The sequence below is a fragment of the Callithrix jacchus genome, chromosome 3 (genome assembly GCF_049354715.1).
Source record: "Callithrix jacchus isolate 240 chromosome 3, calJac240_pri, whole genome shotgun sequence".
In the NCBI taxonomy this organism is placed as follows: domain Eukaryota; kingdom Metazoa; phylum Chordata; class Mammalia; order Primates; family Cebidae; genus Callithrix; species Callithrix jacchus.
This window is the reverse complement of record NC_133504.1, coordinates 84,187,415-84,209,426: the sequence shown is the minus strand read 5'-3', so window position 1 is coordinate 84,209,426 and position 22,012 is coordinate 84,187,415. Positions and strand designations below refer to the sequence as shown.

Below are 22,012 nucleotides of genomic sequence, written 5' to 3'. Positions count from 1 at the left end.
TTTATACCTTTCAGTTAAGCGGTTCTAGAAAAATCTCATAATTTAGTATACATCTTGTGACTCCTCCTGGTGTTTCTAGAAAAAAGGAGAGATGAGAAAGCTGTTTTGTAATCTGTGCAGTAGAATGCATTCTTTCAACCTGTGTTATTGGTTACAGAACTGTTTTATGCTCTGTTTGAAGAATCCAACAATATACACCATGGCAACCAGTGCATCAGGCGAATACCCCATTTCAGCCACCCCAACAAGACTAATAATACAAATAGTAACTATTTTCATTTCTCTCATTAACTCTTAGCAGTATTTTTAGCCATCTTTAAATCCAAAATTCTCTTTTATTATCTTAAAGAAAAACTGTCATGCTGAATTTTAAAATAACATGCATTTCTGAATATAATAAGTAAACTTCCTCACCTTCTTACATATTTCATTGTATTTAGCATATTCGATTCTTTCTTATTTTCTAATTCATAAGTATGTTGTAAAATAATTATTTAGGTAGTGACAAAAATAAGTATGCTCCATTAGCATTTGGTGTATTAACATTATTAGGTTAAAAAAAAAGAAATGTGCTAGACAAAAAGAATTAAACTGCTTTTATAAGATTTATCTCTTGCTGTTTCCTTTTCTCTTTCTCCATATCCTGATAAATAAAATAGGAGGTAGGCTGAGATGGAACTGAGGTTGAGGAGAGTGGACAGCTGTCTTTCCCTTTTCCTTCCCTTCATCGCACTTACATGATTTAGTAGAAACTTCAGGATTTTTAGTTACTTTGGGGTCATCATTCAGCAACCCAATATTTTACTGTTAGTTGTATTAATTTAATGAAAACAGAGTCTGGTTAACAGAATTTATCTATGTTTTTAGCATTCTTGATAAAATAATAATGATGATAATTTGACATCCCATTGCCTAAAAGCAATTAAAAAAGTTCTAGACAAACTTTTGCCCAGAAGAGGCTCTGCCAATGTGGAATCATAACCAAAAGTTTCCTATGATATGTTCATACTGTGCTTAGAATTATAAAAATCTATTTATTTAATGCTTACATCAACTGTATAAAATGGAAATTAGTATCTTGTTTTTTCTTACTGTAGGGGGAGAGGATCAGGAGGTTTGGTCAGTGTCTTAGTTCATTTTCACGCTGCTGGTAAAGACATAACCAAGACTGGGCAATTTACAAAAGAAAGAGGGTTAATTGGACTTATAGTTCCACATGTCTGGGGAAGCCTCATTATCATGACGGAAGGCAAGGAGGAACAAGTCATGTCCTATATGGATGGCACCAGGCAAGGGAGAGAGAGCTTGTGTAGGAAAACTCCCCCTTATAATAACCATCAGATCTCATGAGATGTACTATCATGAGAGCAGCACAGGAAAGACCTGCCCCCATGATTCAATTACCTCCCACCGGGTCCCTCCCATATCACGTGGGAATTCAAGATGAGATTTGGGTAGAGACAGACAAACCATATTGGTCAGTATATAAGCAGTGGGGTAGAGATCTGAGCTATAATTCAAAGCCAAGGTCTTTCTTACTGATTCTGGATTCCTTTGTAAAAGAATAAAGATGGATTTTTTTTTTATCTTTATTTACCGACAGAAATTTACCCAATCATGAGAGGTTACTGTTTTCTAACGTGCTTTGCCGTTAAAGCTCATTCGAATGGTCAGAAGTGAGCTCATGCATCCAAACCTGGGGAACCATTTAGATCACCTTTGGACTGAGGCTGCTCAATTACATTACCAGTGTGTGTTGGAGCCAAGTGTAGTATTTGATAAACTGATCTCAGTGGACTAACTCCTTCTGTATGGCTCGAGTTCCTCTCTGCCTGGTTCAACATTTTGTTATAAAAAAGTTACAATATGCAGAAAAGTTGGAATAATTATATAGTGAATATTTATAAGTCCATCATCTAGGCTCTACAATTAAACTTTCATGTAGCCTACTTTAAAAATAATGGTGATGTCATTCAAAGCTGAACTGTACCTCTGTATCTGCTGCTATGAAGACAGATATATTTATATTTCTAACCTGTCTACTAAATTATATAAGGGCTTCCCTTAAAATATCCACTTTAAAAATACTATCCTATACCTAACCTAAACCACTGCAACTGAAATATAGTTCCAGGAATTACTCAGTTGAGTGTGTCAGCAAACTTGTCAGGTTTGATTCTCACAGGTAAAAGATTTGCATTACAATTGAATTACCATACGACACCCACTTACACCAACACATTATGAATGCTAGCTGTAAGTCTATTTGCTTCCCTACTTCTCTCATTTTTTTCTAAGGGTGTAAATTAGGCAGTGATAGCAGAAAGACTTCTACGGAAGTCTCTCTCATAGCAGTGTGTTTCCCTTCTGCATCTTTTTTGTGGGTTTTTACAGAAAGAGGCTGCTTCTTGTATTGAGCATAGTCCTTCTCCATATTTGTGAAGAGGTTCTCATCTGAAGACTTATGAGGGCATTAGTTACACCATAGGGACCTGGTTGGTTTCAGTGTTAGTTCTTTGAAGCTACTAGCTTCAGAGGACAATGTCCATATTTTAATTTAGTAATATGAAAGTCTGCCTTTAGTCTCCTTATTCAAGTTTTCAGGTAGACTTTCTGATTATGGTCCATGGTTTTCCCCTGGAGGACAGGATGTGGGACTGAAGATTCAGAGACAGTAGGCATTGATTAAAAATATATACTGTGGCAATGGACTTTGGGGACTTGGAGGAAAGGGTGGGAGGGGGTGAGGGATAAAAGACTATGCTTTGGGTACAGTGTATACTTCTCAGGTGATAGGTGCACCAAAATCTCAGAAATCACCACTAAAAAATTTATTCACGTAATCAAATACCACCTTTCCCCCCAAATCTATGGAAATAAAAAATAAAATTATGTATACATAATATAAATATAAAAATATAAAATTATATAAATTGTGATTCATACACAGATATACACTGTGGTCTAGGTTCGTAGAATCAGAGAATTCAAAATCCAGGTAAGTTCAGTTTAACTCTCTAGTTTTTATTGATAATTGAACTATATGATAAATTATAGCTTCTATATATGAATGGCCAAATTTTTTTCTAATTGAATATGTCATATCTGTATTTATCAGTGCCTTTTAACATTAAAGATATATTAGAAAGTTCATCTGTAGAAATATAAACTTATAGAAGTATTTGCAATGCTAGTTTTATATGAAGCCATGTGTTTTGGTAACCCACATGTACATAAAACTGGCAAATTCTAAAAACCCCAGAGGGCAGTCAGCTCAGGTTTTTTTTTTTTTTTTTTTTTTTTTTAACATTACTTCAGTTAGGGAACTGTTGATCATGGGAGAAGGAGCATAGGTACAGTAGAAATGGCTTTTGACTCCAGGGAAGAATCTTTCTGGTAACACTCAGTTTGGAAAGTCTTCAACACATCTGAGATGCCCTTTACACTGTGTGACTACAACAGATATCTTTGTAGGAGACATTTTTGTAGAAGGCAGTAGAGGAGTGTTTACTTCATAGGAGTTTTACTGCTACACATTTCCAGTATTTCATATTTATAAAATATCAAATGGGGGAAAATTACTAGAGAAATAACATAATTGGTAATTGAGTAGGTGTAGCAGTTTAGAGTGAACACTGAGTGCTTGCAGATGACAACACCGTGCAGTGTGCCACCTTCTGTGTTCACATTTCACTTAATTTTGACACCTTAGATAGATACTGACACACATGACATATATCAAATTCCATTTTTTACATATCATCTACTTCAGTGGTGTCTAATCTTTTTGCTTCCATAGGCCTCTGAAAAGAAGAATTGTCTTGGACCACACATAGATAGCTGATGAGCTAAAAAACACACAAAAACCCCCCACAAATTTCATAATGTAAGAAAGTTTATGAATTTGTTTTAGGCCACATTCAAAGCCATCCTGGGCTGCAGGTTGGACAATCCTGAGCTATCTAATAATTTCAAAATACTGCATGAGTCTGTATTCTCATCCTCCCATCTTGTTCTCATTAGACTGGCATTCAGGGCAGGTATCTGCATTCCTGGCTCAAATTTCCTCTACTCCAAAGCTTCCTCAGTGGGGACAAGGGATGGTGGTAAGTGGAATGGGCAGTGCTGGGCTGGAAGCAGGTAGCTGTGCAGCCTCGTGATGTTCTCTATCCTCAGCCTGGCTGGGAGATGTGGTCAGGAGACAAACAACAACCCTTCACTCTTTGCTTCAGAAACTAACCAGGTTCAGATTGGAGGCTGAATTCCTGACCTGCCTTTGTTAGAAGGGTCCCAGGTGGGAGATGGCAGGCCTTTGGGGGAAGAGAATGCTGGACTAATTGCTTGTGGTAGGACAAGGAAATGACCAACTGGCTTTCAAGTCAGCAATCCCCAGATACCCGTGAAGGTCATACCCACTAACAGTGTTGCTTGGCTCTGTGAGAGCAGTGTCAGAAAATATATAATTCAGGAGTTATTTTTTCCTTGTTTGATTTCTATAGAAACAACTATAACATATATGTCTATGGCCCAACTTTCAGACATTAAACTTTGTAACAATTTTTAGGAATATATTATGTACAAAATAGGGAATTTCCTGTATACCATTTCGGACCCCAGAACTGACAGTATATAGTTTCTGTATCTTGTAAGCATAAGATAAAGAAACAACAGGGGTGACTCAGATGCTAGAGCAGAGCTAGCGTGACAAGGAGAGAAATGGATTCCAAGTCAGAATAAAGTATGCACACTAACATTTCCTCAGTGCCCTGGTGAGAAGGGATCAGTGGTTTACACAAAACTGCAGTGATCATGGCTATGTAAGTGGGGCTGCTAGGGAAAAAAGAAATATTTTAGAAATTATTGAAGAAGCATAATTCCCCAGTTTTTTAATTGAGCTTCTACTATTCTAGCAACTGAGATGTAGCATTAAAGAAAACAGAAAACCCCTTGCTCTCTTAGCATTAACATAATACTGGAAATAAAGTATACTCGATGGGCCTTGTACTTGTTATTCTAGCGACCATGTTAGGGGCATCTCTTACAGGATGATGGCTGAAGTATCTTGAATGAGTGATCTACTTCTTACTTAAGTGGAATTATCATTGTTACTATGTTTCATTTCATTTCCCACTAGAGTGGGTTCTGAGGTGCGAAATAAAGAATGATCTAAGGAAATTAATGGGAAAAAAAAGGGTTGAGCTGAGAAGAAATGCAGAATGTATACGTTCTCTAAAGGGAGAGGATACAGTTTGCTACAAGCCAGTCAGATGTAGTCACTTCCAGTTCCCAGATTTGGGGATGGAGATGGGAGCATAGTACCTGGAGATATAGTGGTTGATAATTTGGAATATATCTTAGCACTCTTTTCTGTTAAATAGTAACACCTGAAATATGTACAATGCCTCATGACTTACAATCTTCTTTTACCTACTTTATCTTATTGGAACCTAGTAGTAATCCTTTAGGTAAATGGAAAAGGCAATTTTAGCTTATTTATGTGCATGAAGACAGGTAGACGGACTAGTAGAAAGAGTTTAGAGTTTTTATTCTACTCATAGCTTTTAACCAGGGCTCAATATGTAAGCTTTTCCTGAGTAACCTAAATGGTGAAAAAAAAATTCTGATGGTCTCCTAATAGCATGATGGGAGGACACAGATTTTCTGGGTATTTCAGGTCCAATGGGAATGATTCTGTTTTCTCTGTGCAGACAAATGCTTCTTTAATTTATGTGTAGATATATCTCTAAGTTGTGTTCTTGAAGCAGATAAAAACCAATGCCGGGACAGAGGTCTACACTTGATCTTAGCCAAAAGGTTGAGAAGCAATTCAGAGGTAATTCTAAAGATCTTGTTCTTCTCATATTTTAAACAAGAAAACTGAAACACAAAGTGGTTATTGGTTTACCACGCTGAAATTCTTAATGTAGAATTTATAATAATAATAATAATAATATAGCAGAAACTCATATAATTACTTCAGTAGGACAATTTAATAATATAGCAGAAACTCATATAATAACTTCAACAGGAAAATTACATTGTAACACTGATGAAAATGAAGTTTGTAGAAACAAACATATGATAAAACATGTGGTCCTACTGATTCATTGACTCCTCTTAGCCATAATATTTGTCTACCAAATTTCCTTTTATTTTTAGTGGTGTTTTACATTTATTGCAGCTAATTGATTCTGCAGAGGAAAATAATCCCTGGTGCCTCTGACAGGTGCAGCAGACTCATGCAGTGTGTTCTCATTCTACTTACATAAAGTAAATCTCTAGATTATCAGATGTTAAGAACACAGTGGGGCACATTTTAAATTTACAGTTTCAGAAAATATCCTGCAGCCTTATAGTGTATCTTGTCAACTCCCCCAAATGGTGGACAGTCATCAAAGGTCTTAAAAGAGGATGGCAGGAAGTCAGGGAGCTGAATGTTTAATCATAATATGTGGTATGTAAGCCAATCTGTAGTTGGCTTAGTGTTGTTCTGTGGGATAAGAAATGCGTCTAAACCAACAAATTGTAGGCAACATGCACACACATATTTTTTGACCTTGGACAGTTTGTGACTGTATCCCTTCTAAGATTAAATTAAGAAAATCAACATTTAATTCCATAGCTCAGTAGAAATTGCTGAGATTATGATATTGTAGCAAACTAAATTAATAATTAAAAAAATAATGCAGGTATTGGCTGGGCACAGTCACTCATGCCTGTAATCCTAATACTTTGGGAGGCTGAGGTGGGAAAATTGATTAAGGCCAGGAGTTCAAGACCAGCCTGAGAACATAGTGAGACCCTGTCTCTAAAAAAAAATTGAAATAATGGTGGCACGTTCCTGTAGTCTCAGCTACTAGTGAGGCTGAGGTGTTAGGGTAGCTTGAGCCCAAGAGTTTGAGGTTATAGTGAGCTGTGATTGTGCCACTGAACTTCAGTCTGGGTGACAGAGTGAGACCCTGTCTCAATAATAACAAAATAATAGTAATAATGCAGGCATTGAGCCAAAACAATAAATTGGAGTCTATTAAAAGGCTAACATGATCAGAGGCTCGAACTAATAGTCAAGGTATAAAACTCCCATCTCTCAGATATTATTATAGGTGACACTCATTCTGAGTCTATTCCCTAATTACTCCCAGGCACTTCTTTCCTGTTTATGTCCAGCATGTTTGTTAGAGGGTTTTTTTTTTTTAAAAAAAAAAAAACACCTGTCTTTGTGTATCTGAGAGTAACGTATCTATGTATGGGTATGTTTCAGAGACAGAGACTGAAATTCATCATCTCTCTAGCCCTCATCTAGATCAATATTTCATGTTTCCAAATGATAGGCATTTTTTAAAAAAGAGCAGATACCAATTTTGAGGAGTACATTAGACGAAGGGTATGACTCACTGCTTGTTCATGTAAATATTCTACCTTTATCCCAGGACAGAATATGCTCAGAACACCAGCATTCTCCTTTTCCCTCTTCACCACCCTCCATGTGCACGGTTGGTGTGATGGTCATTTTGATGTATCCATTTGGCTAAGCTACAGTCCCCAGTTATTCCGTTAAACTCTAGGTGTTGCTGTGAAAGTATTTTGTAGATGTGATTAAAGGAAGACTGCCTAACAAACTTCCAAATTGGAAATGACAACCAAATTTATTCTAATTTTCTTTCTTTGAAATCCTATCAAGAACCTTGTATTGGAGACCTTTATTGGTTCAATGACATTAAAAACCCTGTAGCACTCATTTGCTGCATTCATGTCTGTATTTGGGGTGCAAAAGCTTGGGTCTCCAAACTGAGCAATGTATTAGCTCAGACTTCCATAACAAAATATCATAGACATGGTGGCTTAAAAATCAGAAATTTATTTAATTCAAACAGGTAGTGTTTTTGCCGGTATAATCCCATCTGTATTCCTGGCTTCTATTGAGATGGCCGATTAAGTTCATGTGTTACACACACCATCTTTTTATCAAAAGGCTTTTCAGCCACACCCCTTCACAGCAAACTTTTCCATATTTTTTGCAATATGGATAGGCTGAGAGTTTACCAAGTCTTCAATTTCTGGTTCCTTTTGCTTAACAATTTCTTCTTTAACTGAACTCTTCCTTTCTCAGTTTACCAGAAGTGGTCAGGAAAATAAATTTGCTCCTTCCATACTTTGTTTAGAAATTCCTCAGGTAAACATCCAGATTCATCACCTGCAAGTTTTGCCTTCTGCAGAACACTAGAACACAGTTTACCCAAGTTTTTTTTTCACTATATAAAAAGGATTGTCTTCCTTCAGTTTTCATTAATATATTCTTCATTTCCATCTGAGACCTCAGCAGAATGGCCCTTAACATCTATATTTCTACATTTTGTTCATTATTTTGTACATTATTTTATGTATTCTCTGAGAAGATGGAAACTTTCTCTTTTTCTCTCCAACTTTCCCTCTTCTTTTATTCTGGGCTTTTGCCAGAATTGCATATAAAAATCCATATTTTTATTATGCACCTCAACAATCCTTTAGCTTCTACCCATTCATTACCTAGTTCCAAAGCTACTTCTACATTTTTTTTTTTGATTGAGACAGAGTTTCACTCTGTCACATGACAGAGTGCAGTGGCACAATCTCAGCTCACTGCAACCTCTGCCTCTTAAGTTCAAGCAATTCTCCTGCCTCAGCCTTCCAAGTAGCTGGGATTACAGGCATGAGTACCACACTCAGATAATTTTTGTATTTTTAGTAGAGATGGGGTTTCACCATGTTGGCCAGGTGGTCTCAAACTCCTGACCTTAAGTGATCCACATGCCTTGGCCTCCCAAAGTGCTGGGATTATAGGCGCGAGCCACCATGCCAGGCCTACTTCTACATTTTTAGGTATTTCTTGGCACCAAAATCTGTATTAGTCAGTTTAGGCTGCCATAACAAAATACCATAAACTGGGTAACCTACAAAAACAGAAATTTATTTCCCACAGTTCTGGAGAGTTTGAGTTTTGGGTACCAGTATGATGGGCTTCTGACAAGGGCTTTCCTTCTAGCTTCTCCCTGTGTTCTCACAGGGCAAAGAGAGGGATGACAAAAACAAGCCCTCTGGTGTCTCTTCTTATAAGGGTATGAATCTTATCAAGAGGGCTCCACCCTCATGATCTCCTTTAATCATCTTTCAAGGATTCCATCTCCAAATACCATCATATTGTGTATTAGGGCTTTAACATATGAATTTTGAGAGAAAACAGTTTAGTTCATACCAAGCATAAATGCTGGTGCTTATTTCTTAAAATTGGCATCTGTTCTTAAAATATTATATGTATAATTGCCAAAACGATTCAAATGTGTCATCTCTGAAAGTTTGAATTAGTTGGCCCCTTTCTTGATATTCTTCATTAATTTATTTAAAATATTTATAGTGTGGGGCCTGGCAAGGTGGCTTATGCCTGTAATTCTAGCACTTTGGGAGACTGAGGCGGGAGGATTGCTTGAGCCCACGAGTTCGAGATCAGCCTAGGTAACATAGGGAGACTTTGTCTCTACAAAAAATTAAAAAAAGCTGGGCAAGGTGGTGTGCCCATGTAGTCCCAGTTACTTAGGAGGTTGAGGTGGGAGGAATGCTTGAAGCTGAGAAGTCAAGGCTACAGTGAGCCATGTTTGTGCCACTGCACTCCAGCCTGGGTGACAAAGCAAGACCCTATCTCAAGAAAAGAAAAAATAGTACATGCCTTTTATATGTCGTAGATTATTGTGAGTGCTAGGAGCATTAAGAGAAATAAGATGACGGCTTCAGGTGCACGAAGCTTACGTTCTATTGACAACTGCGTTTGGTTTTTTTCTTTTTCTCTTTTTGAGCCAGGGACTCACTCTATCACCTAGACTTAAGTGCTGAGGCACCATGCCCGGCTAATTTTTGTATTTTTTAGTAAGACAGGGTTTCTCCATGTTGTCCAGGCTGGTCGTTAACTCTTGACCTCAAATGATCTGCCCTCTTTGGCCTCCCAAAGTGCTGGGATTGTAGGCATGAGCCACCATGCCCAGCCAACTTCTGCATTCTTTAGAGTATCCATTCACACAAACGTATTTTCTTTTTATTTATTTATTTATTTATTTATTTTTATTTTTTAATTTTTTATTGGATTATAGGTTTTGGGGTACATGAGCAGAGCATGCAAGACAGTTGCGTAGGTACACACATGGCAGTGTGCTTTGCTTGTCTTCTCCCCTTCACCCACATTTGGCATTTCTCCCCAGGCTATCCCTCCCCACCTCCCCCTCCCACTGGCCCTCCCCTTTTCCCCCCAATAGACCCCAGTGTTTAGTACTCCCCTCCCTGTGTCCATGTGTTCTCATTTTTCATCACCCACCTATGAGTGAGAATATGCGGTGTTTCATTTTCTGTTCTTGTGTCAGTTTGCTGAGGATGATGTTTTCCAGATTCATCCATGTCCCTACAAACGACACAAACTCATCATTTCTGATTGCTGCATAATATTCCATGGTGTATATGTGCCACATTTTTCCAATCCAGTCTATTATCAATGGGCATTTGGGTTGATTCCAGGTCTTTGCTATTGTAAACAGTGCTGCAATGAACATTCGTGTACATGTGTCCTTATAGTAGAACGATTTATAGTCTTTTGGATATATACCCAGTAATGGGATTGCTGGGTCAAATGGAATTTCTATTTCTAAGGCCTTGAGGAATCGCCACACCGTCTTCCACAATGGTTGAACTAATTTACACTCCCACCAACAGTGTAAAAGTGTTCCTTTTTCTCCACATCCTCTCCAGCATCTGTTGTCTCCAGATTTTTTAATGATCGCCATTCTAACTGGCGTGAGATGGTATCTCAATGTGGTTTTGATTTGCATCTCTCTGATGACCAGTGACGATGAGCATTTTTTCATATGATTGTTGGCCTCATATATGTCTTCTTTCGTAAAGTATCTGTTCATATCCTTTGCCCACTTTTGAATGGGCTTGTTTGTTTTTTTCCTGTAAATCTGCTTGAGTTGTTTGTAAATCCTGGATATCAGCCCTTTGTCAGATGGGTAGACTGCGAAAATTTTTTCCCATTCTGTTGGTTGCCGATCCACTCTAGTGACTGTTTCTTTTGCCGTGCAGAAGCTGTGGAGTTTCATTAGGTCCCATTTGTCTATTTTGGCTTTTGTTGCCAATGCTCTTGGTGTTTTGTTCATGAAGTCCTTGCCTACTCCTATGTCCTGGATAGTTTTGCCTAGATTTCCTTCTAGGGTTTTTATGGTGCCAGGTCTTATGTTTAAGTCTTTAATCCATCTGGAGTTAATTTTAGTGTAAGGTGTCAGGAAGGGTTCCAGTTTCTGCTTTCTGCACATGGCTAGCCAGTTTTCCCAACAGCATTTGTTAAACATGGAATCCTTGCCCCATTGCTTGTTTTTGTCAGGTTTATCAAAGATTGTATAGTTGTATGTATGTTGTGTTGCCTCCGGTGCCTCTGTTTTGTTCCATTGGTCTATATCTCTGTTTTGGTACCAGTACCATGCTGTTTTGATTACTGTAGCCTTGTAGTATAGTTTGAAATCTGGTAGTGTGATGCCCCCCGCTGTGTTCTTTTTGCTTAGAATTGACTTGGCTATGCGGGCTCTCTTTTGGTTCCATATGAAGTTCATGGTGGTTTTTTCCAGTTCTGTGAAGAAAGTCAATGGTAGCTTGATGGGGATAGCGTTGATTCTGTAAATTACTTTGGGCAGTATAGCCATTTTCACGATATTAATTCTTCCTAACCATGAACATGGAATGTTTCTCCATCTGTTTGTGTCCTCTCTGATTTCGTTGAGCAGTGGTTTGTAGTTCTCCTTGAAGAGGTCCCTTACGTTCCTTGTGAGTTGTATTCCAAGGTATTTTATTCTTTTTGTAGCAAATGCGAATGGCAGTTCGCTCTTGATTTGGCTTTCTTTAAGTCTGTTATTGGTGTAGACGAATGCTTGTGATTTTTGCACATTGATTTTATATCCTGAGACTTTGCTGAAGTTGTTTATCAGTTTCAGGAGTTTTTGGGCTGAGGCGATGGGGTCTTCTAGGTATACTATCATGTCGTCTGCAAATAGAGACAATTTGGCTTCCACCTTTCCTATTTGAATACCCTTTATTTCTTTTTCTTGCCTGATTGCTCTGGCTAGAACTTCCAGTACTATATTGAATAGGAGTGGTGAGAGAGGGCATCCTTGTCTAGTACCAGATTTCAAAGGGAATGCTTCCAGTTTTTGCCCATTCAGTATGATATTGGCTGTTGGTTTGTCATAAATAGCTTTTATTACTTTGAGATACGTTCCATCGATACTGAGTTTATTGAGGGTTTTTAGCATAAAGGGCTGTTGAATTTTGTCAAGTGCCTTCTCTGCGTCAATTGAGATAATCATGTGGTTTTTGTTTTTGGTTCTGTTTATGTGGTGAATTACGTTGATAGACTTGCGTATGTTGAACCAGCCTTGCATCCCTGGGATGAATCCTACTTGATCATGATGAATAAGGTTTTTGATTTGCTGTTGCAATCGGCTTGCCAATATTTTATTGAAGATTTTTGCATCTATGTTCATCATGGATATTGGCCTGAAGTTTTCTTTTCTCGTTGGGTCTCTGCCGGGTTTTGGTATCAGGATGATGTTGGTCTCATAAAATGATTTGGGAAGGAGTCCCTCTTTTTGGATTGTTTGAAATAGTTTTAGAAGGAATGGTACCAGCTCCTCCTTGTGTGTCTGGTAGAATTCTGCTGTGAACCCATCTGGACCTGGGCTTTTTTTGTGAGGTAGGCTCTTAATTGCTGCCTCAACTTCAGACCTTGTTATTGGTCTATTCATAGTTTCAGCTTCCTCCTGGTTTAGGCTTGGGAGGACACAGGAGTCCAGGAATTTATCCATTTCTTCCAGGTTTACTAGTTTATGTGCATAGAGTTGTTTGTAATATTCTCTGATGATGGTTTGAATTTCTGTGGAATCTGTGGTGATTTCCCCTTTATCATTTTTTATTGCATCTATTTGGTTGTTCTCTCTTTTCTTTTTAATCAATCTGGCTAGTGGTCTGTCTATTTTGTTGATCTTTTCAAAAAACCAGCTCTTGGATTTATTGATTTTTTGAAGGGTTTTTCGTGTCTCAATCTCCTTCAGCTCAGCTCTGATCTTAGTAATTTCTTGTCTTCTGCTGGGTTTTGAGTTTTTTTGATCTTGCTCCTCTAGCTCTTTCAATTTTGACGATAGGGTGTCAATTTTGGATCTCTCCATTCTCCTCATATGGGCACTTATTGCTATATACTTTCCTCTAGAGACTGCTTTAAATGTGTCCCAGAGGTTCTGGCACGTTGTGTCTTCGTTCTCATTGGTTTCGAAGAACTTCTTTATTTCTGCCTTCATTTCGTTGTTTACCCAGTCAACATTCAAGAGCCAGTTGTTCAGTTTCCATGAAACTGTGCGGTTCTGGGTCGGTTTCTGAATTCTGAGTTCTAACTTGATTGCACTATGGTCTGAGAGGCTGTTTGTTATGATTTCAGTTGTTTTGCATTTGTTGAGCAGTGCTTTACTTCCAATTATGTGGTCAATTTTAGAGTAGGTGTGATGTGGTGCTGAGAAGAATGTGTATTCTGTGGATTTGGGGTGGAGAGTTCTGTAAATGTCCACCAGGTTTGCTTGCTCCAGGTCTGAGTTCAAGCCCTGGGTATCCTTGTTGATTTTCTGTCTGGTTGATCTGTCTAGTATTGACAGTGGAGTGTTAAAGTCTCCCACTATTATTGTGTGGGAGTCTAAGTCCTTCTGTAAGTCATTAAGAACTTGCCTTATGTATCTGGGTGCTCCTGTGTTGGGTCCATATATGTTTAGGATCGTTAGCTCTTCTTGTTGTATCGATCCTTTTACCATTATGTAATGGCCTTCTTTGTCTCTTTTGATCTTTGTTGCTTTAAAGTCTATTTTATCAGAGATGAGAATTGCAACTCCTGCTTTTTTTTGCTTTCCATTAGCTTGGTAAATCTTCCTCCATCCCTTTATTTTGAGCCTTTGTGTATCCTTGCATGTGAGATGGGTTTCCTGGATACAGCACACTGATGGGTTTTGGATTTTTATCCAATTTGCCAGTCTGTGTCTTTTGATTGGTGCATTTAGTCCATTTACATTTAGGGTTAATATTGTTATGTGTGAATTTGATACTGCCATTTTGATGCTAAGTGGCTGTTTTGCCTGTTAGTTGTTGTAGATTCTTCATTATGTTGAAGCTCTTTAGCATTCAGTGTGATTTTGGAATGGCTGGTACTGATTGATCCTTTCTATGTGTAGTGCCTCTTTTAGGAGCTCTTGTAAAGCAGGCCTGGTGGTGACAAAATCTCTGAGTACTTGCTTGTTCGCAAAGGATTTTATTCTTCCTTCACTTCTGAAGCTCAGTTTGGCTGGATATGAAATTCTGGGTTGAAAGTTCTTTTCTTTAAGAATGTTGAATATTGGCCCCCACTCTCTTCTGGCTTGTAGTGTTTCTGCCGAGAGATCTGCTGTGAGTCTGATGGGCTTCCCTTTGTGGGTGACCCGACCTTTCTCTCTGGCTGCCCTTAGTATTCTCTCCTTTATTTCAACCCTGTTGAATCTGACGATTATGTGCCTTGGGGTTGCTCTTCTTGCGGAATATCTTTGTGGTGTTCTCTGTATTTCCTGCAATTGAGTGTTGGCTTGTCTTGCTAGGTGGGGGAAATTTTCCTGGATGATGTCCTGAAGAGTATTTTCCAGCTGGGATTCATTCTCTTCGTCCCCTTCTGGTACACCTATCAAACGTAGGTTAGGTCTTTTCACATAGTCCCACATTTCTTGGAGACTTTGTTCATTCCTTTTTGCGCTTTTTTCTCTGATCTTGGTTTCTCGTTTTATTTCATTGAGTTGGTCTTCGACTTCAGATATTCTTTCTTCTGCTTGGTCAATTCGGCTATTGAAACTTGTGTTTGCTTCGCGAAGTTCTCGTATTGTGTTTTTCAGCTCCTTTAATTCATTCATATTCCTCTCTAAGGTATCCATTCTTGTTATCATTTCCTCGAATCTTTTTTCAAATCTTTTTTCAAGGTTCTTAGTTTCTTTGCATTGATTTAATACATGATCTTTTAGCTCACAAAAGTTTCTCATTATCCATCTTCTGAAGTCTAATTCCGTCATTTCGTCACAGTCATTCTCCGTCCAGCTTTGTTCCCTTGCTGGTGAGGAGTTTTGGTCCTTTCTAGGAGGCGATGTGTTCTGGTTTTGGGTGTTTTCCTCCTTTTTGCGCTGGTTTCTTCCCATCTTTGTGGATTTGTCCGCTGGTCGTCTGCGTAGTTGCTGACTTTTCGTTTGGGTCTCTGAGTGGACACCCAGAATGTTGATGATGAAGTATTTCTGTTGCTTGGTTTTCCTTCTACCAGTCTAGCCCCTTCGCTGTACGACTGTTGAGGTTCGCTCCAGACCCTGCTTGTCTGGGGTGCACCTCTAGTAGCTGTGGCACAGCGAGGGATGCTATCAGTTTCTTTTTCTGCTCTCTTTGTCCCAGGATGATGCCTGCCTAATGACAGTCTTTTGGATATAGAGGGGTCAGGGAGCTGCTTGAGGAGACAGTTTGTACTTTATAGGGGTTTAATTGCTGAGCTGTGCACTCTGTTGTTCATTCAGGGCTGTTAGGCTGCTATGTTTGATTCTGCTGCAACACAGCTCATTAAACAACCCTTTTTTTTTTCTCAAATGCTCTGTGTTGAGGGGTTTGGGCTTTATTTTTGGATGTCCGATCAGGTGTCCTGCCCAGCTGGAAGGCAGACTAGCCACTGTTTGGCTGCCGAGGCTCCGCCCTGCTGTTGTGTGATTCGCGCTGTTCCTGCCGGCTCTGCTGTGGTCTCCGCCACGCCCTGCGGCGGAGTCTCTTCGTTGTAGCGTGTTGCCTCAGCAACGGCAGGCTGCGTCAGCAGTGGGCGTGTATCTCAGTAGGGACGGGTTGCCTCGGCAACGGCTGGCTGCGTCAGCAGTGGGCGTGTATCTCAGTTGGGGCGGGTTGCCTCGGCAACGGCTGGCTGCCTCAGCAGTGGGCGTGTATATCAGTTGGGGCAGGTTGCCTCCGTAGTGGTGGACGCCCCTCCCCCACAGAGCGTCTCGGACTGTCTGCCCGGGATAGTTTGAAATCGCGGTTTTGTTCGTCCCACTGGGTATCCCAAGCGATCTGTCCCTGCAATCCCCTGGGCTGGGCTACTGTGCAAGTCTCGTTCAGTCTCAAGTCCAGCCCTCTCAAGTCTCAGGTTGCCGGTTCAACAAGGCACCCGGACAAGCGCGCCCTGTGGGGATTGCTGGGTAGGGCCGGCCGCCGCCGCCCCGGCTGCCGGCTTTGCCAGGCAGACCTACTGCCTGGCGTCCCGTGCCTTTTTATACTTGGGAGTTTCCCCGTTCTGTGGGCAACAATGATCAGTCTGGAAATGCAGCACTGACTCACCGTTTGCGAATTCAACGCGGGCTCCAATCCTGGGTTGTTCTCACAGCGCCATCTTGAGTCCCCTCCCCCACAAACGTATTTTCATTTGACAGTTTAAAACATCTGTTATTGCTAGCAAGCAGGTTTGGATGCTGATGTTTGGATCTGAATGGAACACTACTATATTAATAACAGCAGATATTAATCCTGATTTTTTCTTTTATATGATATTTATATGTGTTTTCTTTGAAAGAAAGAAAGAGAAAGAGAAAGGGGGAGAGAGAACAGGAGTCTTGCTCTATTGCCCAGGCTGGAATGCAATCTAAACATAGGTATTAAAAACCTCTTTTATGCCGATTATTGTGCTTAACAGCAGAGACAGGAAGGAATAAGGGAAGAAAAAACAGCCAACCAATATTTCATTTAAGACTGTGAAATGCTATGCAAATGCTGAAGAGTGATTTACTTCCAATTATGTGGTCACTTTCAAAATAGGTGTAATGTGATACTGAGAAAAATGTATGTTCTGTGGACCTGGGGTGAAGAATTCTATAAATATTCACTGAGTTTACTTGTTTCAGGTCTGAGTTCAAATCATAGATGTCCCTGTTAATTTTCTATCTCATTGATCCGTCGAATATTGACAATGTGGTGTCAAAGTCTCCCGCTATTATTGTGCGGGAGTCCAAGTCTCTTTAAAAGTCATTAAGAAATTGTCTTATGTATCTGGGTGCTCCTATATTGGGTGCATATATATTTATGATCATTGACCCTGTTATTGCATTGATCCTTTTACCATTATGTTTTACCATTATGTAATGTCCTTCTTTGTTTCTTTTAGTCTTTGTTACTATTAAAGTCTATTTTGTCGGAAACGAAAGTTACAACTCCTGTTTATTTTTATTTTTATTTTTTGCTCTCCATTTGATTGATAAGTCTTCCACCAAACCTTTGTTTTGAGTCTTTGTGTGTCCTTGCTTATGAGATGGATCTGAATACAGCGTACCAATGGGTTTTGACTTTTTATTCAATTTGCCTGTCTGTGTCTTTGATTGGGGCATTTAACCCATTTAAATTTAGGATTAATATTGATATTTGTGAGTTTAATATTGTCGTTTAATGCACACTGGCCATTTTGCCCATTAGTTGATATATATTCTTCATTGTGGAGATGCTCTTTTCCTTTTGGTAAGTTTTTGGGATGACTGATACTGGTTGTTCCTTTCTGTGTATAGTGCTTCTTTCAGAAGCTCTTGTAAAGCAGGCCTGGTGGTGATGAAATCTCTGAGTCCTTGCTTGTTCATGAGAAATTTTATTTTTTCTTCATTTATGAAACTTAATTTGGCTAGATATGAGATTCTGGGTTGAAAATTCTTTACTTTGAGGATATTGAATATTGACCCCCCACTCCCTTCTAGTTTGTAGGGTTTTAGCTGAGAGATCTGCTGTGAGTCTGATAGGCTTCCCTTTATGGGTAACCTGACCTTTCTCTCTAGCTGCCCTTAGAATTTTCTCCTTTATTTCAACCCTGGTGAATCTAACTATTATGTGTCTTGGGGTTGCTCTACTTGAGGAATATCTTTGTTGTGTTCTCTGTATTACCTGGAGTTGAGTGTTGTCCTGACTTACTAGGTTAGGAAAGTTTTCCTGAATAATATGCTGAAGAATATTTTCCAGCTTGGATTCATTATCTTCATGACATTCAGGTACACCTATTAAATGTAAATTAGGTCTTTTCACATAGTCCCATATTTCTTGGAGACTTTGCTCATTCCTTTTTACTCTTTCTTCTCTAATCTTGTCTTCTCATTTCATTTCATTAAGTTGGTCTTCGAACTCTGATATCCTTTCTTCTGCTTGATCAATTTGACTGCTAAAACCTGGGCATACTTCGTGGAGTTCTTGTATTGTATTCTTCCGTTCCATTAATTCACTTATATTCCTCTCTAGATTGTCTATTCTCAATAGGATTTTGTCAAACCTTTTTTCAAGGTTCTTAGTTTCTTTACATTGGGCTAGAACATGTTCTTTTAACTCACAGAAGTTTCTTATTATCCACCTTCTGAAGCCTAATTCTGTTAATGGAATGCACTCGTTCTCCATCAGGCCTTGTTCCCTTGTTGATGAGGAACTGTGATCCTCTGTAGAGGGAGAGGCATTCTGATTTTGGGTATTCTCAGCCTTTTTACGCTGGTTTCTTCCCATCATTGTAAATTTATCCACCTGTTGTCTTTGTAATTGCTGACTTTCAAATTAGGTCTCTAAGTGCACGTCCAATTTGTTGATTCCCAGCACTGGAATCTGAGCAACTCACTTCCAGCAGTGTTAAGATTCATGGTGCTTTTATGCCCGGGAATCTCTGGTCTGGCTTCCTTCTTGAGTCCCTTTTTCAATCACCTGAATAGGCGACTCTGCCTTCCCAGAGCTCCAAACGTCGACCAAAATGGGACGCAGTCCCGTTTACTCTGCACCAAGAACCACCGCGCTGGCTACCATAGTCACACTGGTGACCCGTGGGGCTCCTCCGCTGGGAATCTCCTGGTCTGTGAGCTACAAAAATTCATCTGAAAGTGTGGCATCCTCTCATTCTTTGCACTTTCACTGGGAGCTACAATCCTGAGCTGCTAGTAATCAGCAATCTTGGATGTCTCTCCCTCATATGTTTATATTTTTAATTGTCAAAAGTTATATATATGGTGCACAACAGTCAACCGATTTTCCTCTAATTGTTTTGATATGATCTGGGAGACAGCAACATTTTTACCATTCTTTAACCTTTGAAGAAAGAACACTTCTATGTTTTTGGCATGCATTGCATTAAATGGATGGACACAATTCCTTCATTGGCAGATTCATAGCAACTAATAGCAAAAAGAAAAGTAATGTCATCTTTTACAAAATTTGAAGATTTCTATCTCAGGTAGGTCAACAATTCATAGGAGAATAAGCTAAAAAGTATTGTGGAAGTTTCCTGTACTAATTAAGTTGGCAGTACTCAGAATGTCAGTTTTTATGAGACAGTCTCTGGTAGTTTAAAAAGTTCACTGTAGTATAGACATCGAAATTTTAGATTTAAAAAAAAATTTCAACTTATATTTTAGATTCAGGGGGTACATACATGTGCAGGCTTGTTACATGGGTATTTTGTGTGATGCTGAGGTTTAGGATATGAATGATCCTTTCACTCAGGTTGTGAGCATAGTACCCAATAAGCAGTTTTTCAACCTTTTCTCCCCTTCTTTCATCCCCTCCAGTAGTCCCCAGTGTCGGTTCCCTTATTTATGTCCATGTGTACCCAGTGTTTAGCTCCCACTTATAAGTGAGAAAATTTGGTATTTGATTTTCTATTTCTGAGTTAATTTGCTTAGGATAATGGCTTCCAGCTGCAGCCATGCTGTGGCAAAGGACATGACTTCATTCTTTTTTTTATGGCTGCATAGTATTCCGTGGTGTATATGTACAACATTTTCTTTGTTCAATCCACCACTGATGGGCACCTAGGTTGATTCCATGTATCTGCTATCGTGAATAGTAGATTCACTGCGATGAACATATGTACAAGTGCATGTGTCTTTTTGTTAAACTGATTTGATTCCCTCTGGGTGTATATTCAGTAATGGGATTGCAAGGTCAAATGGTTGTTCTATGTTTAGTTCTTTGCAGTATCTTCAAACTCGTTTCCACAGTGGCTGCACTAATTTACATTCCGACTAGCAGTGTATAAGCATTCCCTTTTCTTTGTAGTCTTGCCAACATCTAATATTTTTTGAATTTTTAATCACAGCCATTCTGACTGGTGTGAGAAGGTTTCTCATTGTGGTTTTGCTTTGCATTTCTCTGACTAGCGGTGACGAATATTTTTACATATGTTTGTTCGTTGCTTGTATGTCTCCTTTTGAGAAATGTATTCATGTCGTTTGCTCTCTGTTTAATAGGGTTGTTTTTTGCTTGTTGAACTAAGTTTCTTATAGATTCTGGAAATTAGACCCTTGTCAGATGCATAATTTGTGAATATTTTCTCCCATTCTGTAGGTTGTTTACTCTGTTAATAGTTTCTCTTGCTGTGCAGAAGCTCTTTAGTCTAACTAGATCCCCCTTGTCAATTTTTGTTTTTGTTGCAGTTGCTTTTGGGGACTTAGTTGTAAATTATTTGCCAAGAACAATGTCCAGGAGGGTATTTCTTAGGTTTGCTTCTGAGATTTTTATAGTTTTAGATCTTACATTTAAGTCTTTAATCTATCTCAATTTCATTTTTGTATATGGTGATAGGTAGGGGGCCAGTTTCATTCTTTCTAGCAGACATCAGGTTTTGCTGTATAATTTGCTTTTATAGGATGTTGGTGAGTATTCCACATTCTTTGGAACTCTCATACATTGCTGTTGGGAATGTAAGTGGTATACGCACTTTGGAGAACAATTTAGCAGTTTCTTAAAATGTTAAACATGTACATACCATACATAGCTGTTCCACCATAGAGAAATGACAACATAAACCCATACAAAGACTTCAATGCAGATATTTATAGCAACTTTATTTGTAATAGCTTCAAACTGAAAACAATCCAAATGTCTATCAACTGGTGAATAGATAAAAAGGATAAATTATTAATACATGCAATAACATAGTTGGATCTCAAAATAATGATCTAGGTGAAGAAGCCAGACATAAAACAAATCTGTGTTATATAAAAAATTTTAGAAAATGCAAACTAATTCATAGTGGCTGAAAGCAAATCAATGAGTGCCTGGGAATAGGGATGGGAACAGGGAAGGACAGATTACAAAGGAGCATGAGGAAACTTGGGAGTGATAAATAGGTTAATTATCTAACTGTCATGATGGCTAATGTATAAATCATCAAATTGCACATTTTAAGTAGATGCAAATTTTTATAAATTAATTATATCCTAATCTAACTATATTTTAAAAGAAAAACATATTTACTCACTTTGCGCATAAAACATGTACTGTGCTTATAGAATGCAGTAGGAACAGCACTTTTTATTGTACCATTCACTTAACTTACATCATTATATTTAATTCATCTTAATTCACATAAATTGTATTTATTATTTATTTTTAATTCTTAATTTTTAAATTTTGTGGGTACTTGGTGTATATTTATGGAGTACATGTGATGTTTTGATATAGGCATGCAATGTGAAATAATCACATCATGAATAAGGTATCCATCCCCTTAAGCATTTGTCCTTTGAGTTACAAATAATCCAATTGCACTCTTTTCTTTATTTTAAAATATACAATTAAGTTATTATTGACTATAGTTACTTACCCTGTTGTGTCATCAAATAGTAGGCCTTATTCATTATTTCTAACTAATTTTTGTTCGCATTAACTATCTCTACTTCCAAGATCCCCAGCCCCCAACTTCCCTTCTCAGGGTCTGGTAACCATCCTTCTTCTATGTCCATGGTCCATGAGTTCAATTGACATAAGTTATAGAGTTCTCTCCTCATGCTTTTCCACTGTCTGTCTGGTATATCTTCACCAGTTAAGATTATGATGAAGTTTATTTTCCTGTATTTTTCAAACTGCACAGCCATCACTGCTCTGTGGATTTTTGTTTTTAGGCTTTTAATGTCACTCT

At 38.6% G+C, this 22,012-nt stretch overlaps 1 protein-coding gene across 15 annotated transcripts in view; it reads left to right on the top strand.

The window, feature by feature from the left end:
• The window catches only part of ANK2 (ankyrin 2), a 589,059-nt gene that overhangs the window by 161,310 nt on the left and 405,737 nt on the right, over positions 1 to 22,012 (top strand). The window lies entirely within an intron of this gene.